The sequence below is a fragment of the Hordeum vulgare genome, chromosome 6H (assembly GCF_904849725.1).
Source record: "Hordeum vulgare subsp. vulgare chromosome 6H, MorexV3_pseudomolecules_assembly, whole genome shotgun sequence".
Lineage (NCBI taxonomy): Eukaryota > Viridiplantae > Streptophyta > Magnoliopsida > Poales > Poaceae > Hordeum > Hordeum vulgare.
In genome coordinates, this window is record NC_058523.1 from 261,503,170 (window position 1) to 261,511,417 (window position 8,248).

Genomic DNA, 8,248 nt, shown 5'->3' on the forward strand with positions numbered 1-8,248 from the left:
AAAAAATAATTAGTGATTAGTTTTGTTCTTAGTGTTGAGCGAGCTACTGATGTGTTTTGTTCAAAACAGGTTGGATAGGAGGAGGCAGCGAAAAATCAAGGACTGACAGAAGCATCATAAGAGCTACGTCCTTATGTTCGAGCAAAGTGTGCAGGCAACTTCGAGCATACAACGAACCCAATACCGTCAGCATTGTGCTCTTGCGTTCAGCAACTACCTAAGATGGTTTCAGGAGAGTACTCGTGTCGAGATTTGTCCGCCGGCTTACGAGGAGGACATATTGGAAGAACCCACTGAGTACGATGAACTTGCCCAAGGCGGTTACAGCAAGTTGATTCGCGAAGGGTACCAAACTTCCTTCGCCCCTGTCCTGAACTTTGTGGTAAGTGTGCTCCCCTATGTAAATTATGAATTCTAGCGGACCTATTCACTTGCACTTATTCGTTGTCATTGTCTTGTGATCATAGCGCAAAGAGGTCAAGAAACAAGCTGACGAGTCCGAAGATATTCTAGATAACACACCTGGAGGAAAAAAGGGAGAATCTGCACTTCGTCTATTCATAAAGGTGTTGTGTCATTATTATTATTTTGCCCATGAATGCAACATTATAGGTTACCTAATATATGTCATTTATATTTGAATCTAAAAGGAACAGGGCAAGAAGTTACGGCGCCTATCCAACATTTTAGGTTGCCGTGACCCTGAATATGTTTCACCTTCGAGATCCGGTTCATCCGAAAGAAATACTCTTGACGATTCAACTTCTTCGGGCGCTCGTATGGATGATGGTGACATTACCTCGGTGGCTAATACCCAAAGAAATACTCAGGAGGAGGATGTTGACACTCCTCAGGTATGACATAGCCATACAGTTTGCACTTTCAACCTTCAGCCTTGAACCTTCAAATTTGAACTTTCAACCTTCATATGTATTAGGCTGCGGACGACATGACGTTGAAGGCTTTCCAACGCTCCGCTTACATGTTGAAGCCCAGGAAGGAATTAAAGCGCTACTCACCGGATGATTATGCGAAAGGGAAGAATCCGGTGGCCGGGAGCTCTCGTTTGTCAAGGATGAGAAGCAGGGACGATGAGGTTGAGGATGACGATGACGATGAGTCGGATGACCCGGAGCAATTTGTGGTTGCGAGAAGGAAGAAGCTAGTATCCAAGAGGGGACGAGGCCCCAAGTGATTTGGAGTTGGTGTTGCACTTGTCGAGCTGAACTATTTACTTTAGTTGTGAACTATTTCGAGTTGTGAACCATTTAGTTGTTGTTGCAGTTGTTGTGAACCATCTAGTGCTGTCAAAAGATCCTTATTGCTATCAATATATTGCTTTATTGCTGTCAAAAGATCTTTATTGCTGTCAAAAATTGCTTTATTGATGTCCAAATTCAGTTCCAGCAGGTTTTCACATGTGTGGCGCCTAAGGCTTAGGCGCCACACACTCTGTCATGCCTAGAACTGCATATTAATGGAGGAGGAGTTCAAAAATAGTGGTGGAGGAGTTCAGATACATACGTTAAAACATACAACACAAAGCACATAGTAGTGGTGGTGGAGTTCAAACATACATACGGTTCTTGAAGTAACTTACGTCCAAAAGTGCATACATAGTGGAGTTTCATAGTAATAAAGCGCGGAACCAAACAAGGTTCAACAACACATAGATTACAAGCATCCGGCTCTATTGGGTCGAGCAAGGACCCTTACCCTTCTTCTTCTTCCTCTCTTCTTCCTCTTCCTCTTCCCTTTTGCGCAGTTTTGAAGCCTCTTCCTTAACCCTCTCCGTGAAGCGCTGATGCTCCCGCTCTCTCTTTGCTGCGGCCTCTGCCAACATCTTCTTAAAGTTAGCTTCATATTATTTTTTACGTTTCTCTAGCGTCTTCCTGTCATTCTCCTTTATCCTAGCCTCATATCGCTTATGCTCAAGGAACATTTGCCACTCCTCATCCCTCTTTGCCTTATCCTCCTCATCCTTCTTCTTTCGCGCTTCCGCTGCATCCTCCTCTCTCAACTTCTTTGCAGCCCTCTCCATCAACAGCTGCTCCTCACTGGTTGCATCCTTCTCCTCCCCCACTCCGCTTTTGCCTTGTTCGGCTGAGAAGCGGCCATACCTACAAAACAGGCATCATAGCTCATAGTTAGTAAAACAACACACAAAGGAGCATCAAAAACAACATGATAAAGATAAGTGAAATATGTGACATACGGAAATGGTCCTTGTAGGTATCCACGCATACCAATCCTAGTAAGTCCACCACCTATCCCACCACTGCCTCTAGCACCACCACGACCTATCCCACCCCTGCCTCTAGCACCACCACGACCTATCCCACCACTGCCTCTACCACCACCACTTCCTCTAGTACCACGTCCTCTAGTAAGCCCAAGTCGGCTAGGAACATGTTGAGTAGGAACTTGTTGGGTCGTGCTTGCTTGACCCGTCCCTTGTTGGCTCGTGCTTCCTTGACCCGTCCCTTGTTGGCTAGGACTTGGTTGGCTAGGACTTGGTTGGCTAGGACTTGGTTGGCTTGATCTGGAATCATTGTTTTTGGACTTCTTCATTCGCGCCGTACACCTTCTTCTGTTGTGCCCTGTTACACCGCAATCTCCACATTGTGATCTCTCAGTAGGTTCTTGGAATTGGTTGTTCCCCATTTCTCTGCCACCACCATGGCCCCATCCATCCATGTCTCCTCTAAAACGCTTTGTCTTTCGTCTTCCCAGTTTCACAACCTTCCACTCTGGGTCGGGCCATAGTTGTACTCCATGATACTCCGGCCATTGTGATTGGTCAAAGTATGGTTCAAATCTAGGAGCCCATGTATGCTTCGTGGTCATTATCGAGAACTCGGACTCCCTCACGGTTAGTGGATGGTTGACGTCCACATTCCTACTGCGAGCTGCCGTGTACAAATGCGAGCATGCGAGATGAAGCAACCTTGGCCTCCCACAAGAGCAATCACACAAGGATAAAGAAACTTTGAACGCCCTGTTTCCGTGTTGCTGGCCATCGTTTGTCGTTCCTCCGGGCTCATTCAATTCATATGTCCAATCCTCGTTGTTGTACAGGGTAGCCGTTTGGGAGTCAGCCTTCCGTGATTGAAATACCATCCATTTGTCAACCTTTGATGAAAACTGGTACTTATACTTTTTCTTGTTCTCTCCCGCAATCTGATCATCTGTTTCTTGTGAGTACTTTAGAAAGTATGCTCTCAACTTGCCGAATGTGTATTGAACTATTGCCGTCACCGGCAACGCACGGACACCCTTCAACACCCGGTTGAAGCATTCTGCCATGTTACTGGTCATTTGACCATATCTTCGGCCATCTTCGTCATAAGCTCGTGCCCACTTGGCCCGAAGTTCAATGTGTCTGTTAAGAAACTCAAGCCCACCTGCATCAAGTTTTTTGTTTACAAGCAAAGCATTGTACAATCTTGCAAATCGTTTGTCAGAAAATGCTTGACAACAATCCTGAAGATCATCCGCCAACTCCTTGGTACCACATGCCCGGTAGAAGTTTGCACAGAAATGCCTCATGCACCATCGATGATGCAAAGGAGCATGGTCGGGAATGACAATGTCAACCGCGTTAAGTATGCCTTGATGACGATCCGATATGACACATATTTCCCTCTCAAACGGTAATACTTTGGTTCTCAAAATATGCAAGAACCATTCCCAGTTAACATTGTTCTCTGCCTCAACCAAAGCAAAAGCCAAAGGCATCAACCTGTTATTGGCATCACTTGCTATTGCAACCAACAAAGTGCCCTTGAATTGTCCGGTCAAAAACGAGCCATCGATGGAGATGACAGGACGGCAGTGCTGGAAAGCCCTCACACATTGCTCAAATGCCCAAAATGCACGGCCAAATACGCGAACCCTATTTCCATTCTTAATCCTTGTTTTCTCCCCGTACGGCTCGACCACATGAACCATGCCCGGGTTAGTGTGGGCAATAGCTCCCAACAACCTAGGTATGCGGTTGTATGCTTCCTCCCAATCACCATATAACATCTTGAATGCGGCTTGCTTTGCTTTCCATGCCTTACCATATTTCACCTCGTAGTGAAAGAGGGCTTTCACAAGGTCTTGTACGCTTTTTATGCTCATTGTAGGAAGAGAGGAGATGGAGTTGGAAAGCCTATAAGCGATGAACTCGGAGGTTAGTTGTCTATGGCTTTGCGACGATAGGGCACCATCAACCCTCTTGCCTTGACACATGTGAGGCATACAACTGACAATGTTCCATCATGGCCCTCCTTTCCATGGTCTTGCACGGACAATCCAAGGACAACCTCTATCCTCACAAGCAACCGTGTAACGCAGCTTCATGTTTGAATGAACAACTTTGTGTGGCCTGTAATGCGTAACAGAATATTCATCCAACCACATCTTCAGTTCAAAGAATGTTTCGAACTTTGACCCCGGCAAAATAATATTCTTCCCATGTGTGTCCCGATGAGAAGGTGGCCTAACTCCAAACAATATGCCTTCGCCTCCGTCAACCACGGCTTCATCCGCAAGGCTAAGATCCTCGAACAATGGTGTCCGGTGATCACGCTTTAATACCTTCGTGAAAGCTTCAGCCTCCTTTGCCGTGAACCCTTCCTCATCAACTTCTTCATCGGGACCCTCATCGTCAGACTCAGAGGCATACCCACGTGAGTACGGAATGGAATGGTCCATTGTCTCTTGCAAATTATATTTGTCCAAATCACCAAGATTGTTGTCATGAAGAACATTACCATCATCATAGTGCTCATAATTAGCCTGTACCAATGGTTCATGTTCAATGTTGACCTCTTCGTTAGCCTCATACACACAAGAAAGAGGTTCAATGCTGGCCTCTTCGTTGATGGTTGCAGGAATAGCTTCAACAATCGAAGAGGAAACCCGGTTCAAATCCAACAAGTTAGGAACATTTGTTTTCATGGCAAATAACTCTAGAGCCTTGTCTAGTGATTCGGCCACCGTATCCTTGTATGCAAGCCAACCTTGCTCGGAGTTGACACGCATGGTCTTCCAATGAATGTGCATTCCGAATCCCACATTATGCCTACCAGCAAACTCAACTACATCACTAGGGTCCATCCAATTCAAATCCTTTCGGACTTGTTCCAACAATTCAGCATAGCTAGGACACAAATCGAACACCATGTCAAGCTCATCCGGGTCCGGATCAATATTGCCTTTTAAAAAGGCATCCTTGTCCACGTGATGAACATAAACACATGTTCTTCCCATACCTAAACAACAAAACATAGAACCTTTTTATGAGAAATCATACAATTACAATAACCATAGCCTAACTTCCAAATAACCCTAACCCCCTCATAACCCTAACACAACCAAACATCCCTAAGCCTAGCCTAACCATAGCCTAACCCTAGACTAACCCTAAAACAACCATAATGCACACATCCAAACAACCCTAATCCTAACCCCATCATACCCCTTATCCTAACATACAAACAAATAAAACAATATGATATACATCCCACATTTCATGAAAAACTAGGGTTTCCTCAAATTTGCAAAAAAAAGAACACAAAAGATTTTCCTTTGGATGAGAATGAGGGGAGAGGTGGGGATTACCTTAGGGGAGTGATTGGACAACAAATGCCCGCTCCAAACCTTCAGATTTGGTGATGTAGAGAAGGATTTGAGGGAGGGGGCAGTGGCTGGGAGAGGGGCTGGGGGAGGGGAATGAGGGAGGGGGTGGGGAGGGGGGTGGGGAGGGGGCTGGCCCGTGGCTCTGTAAGTCAGTGTGTGGCGCCTAAGGGTCAGGCGCCACACATTACAATGTGTGACGCCTGAGGCTTAGGCGTCACACTGCGTGGGGGTGGGGCCCTCCCTGCCACGTGGTCGGGGGTGTGGCGCCTAACCTCTAGGCGTCACACAGTACAGTGTGGCGCCTAGGTGTCGGGCGCCACACAAAAGGGTCAGGCCCGTGAATTATTTCCCCCGAGGGGTCAATCCGTGAGTTCTTTCGTCCCAGGGGTCATTTTTGTCAATTTGCCTGCAAACCCGGCAAAATGAACAAACAAATTTAACCTTTTTGCTGAATGAATTGTTTAAAAAAAATCACCGAGCTGACCCTTTTGTGTGGCGCCCGAAGCGTAGGCGTCACACTACACTGTGTGACGCCTAAGCCGTCAGCGCCACACAAAAGGGCCACGCTGGCACTGCAGGACCCACCCTGATCGTGTGACGCCTAAGCCTTGGGCGTTGCACATGCTGCAGTGTGACGCCGAGGTCTTAGGCGCCACACATGCATTCCACCTCCGAAAGCCCGACGTCAGCGGGCACAGGGAAGCCTCCAACTTGTCCCGTGCCTCGAGTCGGCCGCGCTGCGATTTCTCGTGTATGCTCTTGAGGGTGACGAGGATTACTTTAAGGAAGTTGTAGAAGTCGTCGCCAATGAGCAGCGCAATGCACAGGAAGGCCTGGACATGGAGGGGACAGCTTAAGCCATTGTGCCTAAGCTAGTCCTTGACGAACACCTAAAATTCAGCAACACCCACACACCTTGTAGCCGTACAGGCCTGTCATGCTGCTAGCACAGGCCTTGGCTGAGTACCACTTGCCCTCCTGCTTGCTTATGAGCCGCCACATTACGCCCCAGGAGAGAACGGCGCCGAAAAGGAGAGAGAGGTTGACCAAGTGCGAGCACATCATCCCGGCGCCGACATACGTGAGGCTGAAGTCAAAGAAAAATCTGGCGAAGGAATCGACGAGTTATTACAACGGTGAACTTTTGTGATGCATTTTCAACCATTGAAACCTAGAATTGTTCAGCGAGAAAAAAGAAGTCATATATAGACTTTACGTTTGCTTCCAGGCTTTGAGCCCGAAGGTGGGGAATTGGAGGAACCTTGCATTCTTATCTCCTTGAGGTGTGTGGAATCCGTTTATGAGCACGGCAATGGCAGTCCCACTTGGGTAGGTTAGCTTGTAGTCGATCACGAGTACCTGAAAGTGTTTGATTTTACCAAATCGTCATTAAAATTGAAGACCGATTGCGACTACGAAATCACTTGATTGTAAATATCTTTCTCATCAAGAAGAAAATAAAATGCAGATTAGGTTCCGTCAGCATTGTGCCAAATGATGACTTGGGGGTTGGTCGTCGATGTTGAAATTACGGTTAACAAGTGAGAACAAGGGAAAATAATTTTTTGGGTAGGAGGTGAGGGGACTAATCGCCGTCAGTGACCGCAACCCTGATGGTACGGTCTGTCGAGCAGTGCCAAAGTTTCAGTTCTTGTGACAGTAAGAGCAACGACCCAAAAAAATCAGGAAGTGCGGCTCGCCATGGACACGGAGAGAGCAGAGGAGGAATCGTTTGTACCTTTCTGAGGGGGGGGGGCAGGGTGAGGAGGCCGACGAAGCTGATGGCGAGGAGGAAACCTATCATCCAGCCGATGCCGGGCTCCTTGTAGCTCCCGGCACGTTGCCCGGTGTGTTCACCCCGGACAGCTCGTACGCCTTCTTGTCCAGCCCCAGCAAGAAGGACCCGAACCCACCTGCATGGTCAGGATTCATCGCAGAGCAGGGATCAGTAATCAAGATTTGATCTGGAAATGGAGTCGACAATGGCGGGGGTGCTGAATTGGGGAGTAATTAACTGGTTGATGCTTACCAATGAAGCCGATGGTGTAGCAGGCGACGGCGCAGGTGTGGAGTGCGTGCGTCCATCCGCAGAGCGCGGGGAAGGCGAGCAGCGCGGCGGAGACGTTGAGCGTGGGGACGAGCCCCGTGGTGAGGCTGAGCTTCATGACGATCACGGTGTACACCACGCTGATCAGGAGCGCCGCCACCATGCCGCGGACCGTGACCTGCTCGCGTCACGGCGGCACGCGCTCCGCCGCGCGCGCCGCCCCTGCCGTCTCCGACTCCATGTCCGTGGCGGCCTCACGCGGCATCTTCTCGATCTCGACAAACACGCACAGGTCGTGCCGGTCCATTTCAGCTCCCTCGAAGGCCCTCGGGGCCACCGACTTCCTCGAGGCACGGGACTAGTTGGAGGCTTCCCTGTGGCCGCTGGCGTCGGGCTTTGGGAGGTGGAATGCATGTGTGGCGCGTAAGAGCTCGGCGTCACACTGCAGCATGTGCAACGCCCGAGTCTTAGGCGTCACACGGTCGGGGTGGATCCTATAGCGCCAGCGTGGCCCTTTTGTGTAGCGCCGACGATTTAGGCGTCACACAGTGTAGTGTGGCGCCTACACGTCGG

At 48.7% G+C, this 8,248-nt stretch overlaps 1 pseudogene; it reads right to left on the reverse strand.

Annotated features, from left to right (window-relative positions):
- Positions 1–6,170: 6,170 nt before the first annotated feature.
- On the reverse strand, positions 6,171–7,982 carry LOC123405383 (annotated as a pseudogene).
- Positions 7,983–8,248: the final 266 nt, after the last annotated feature.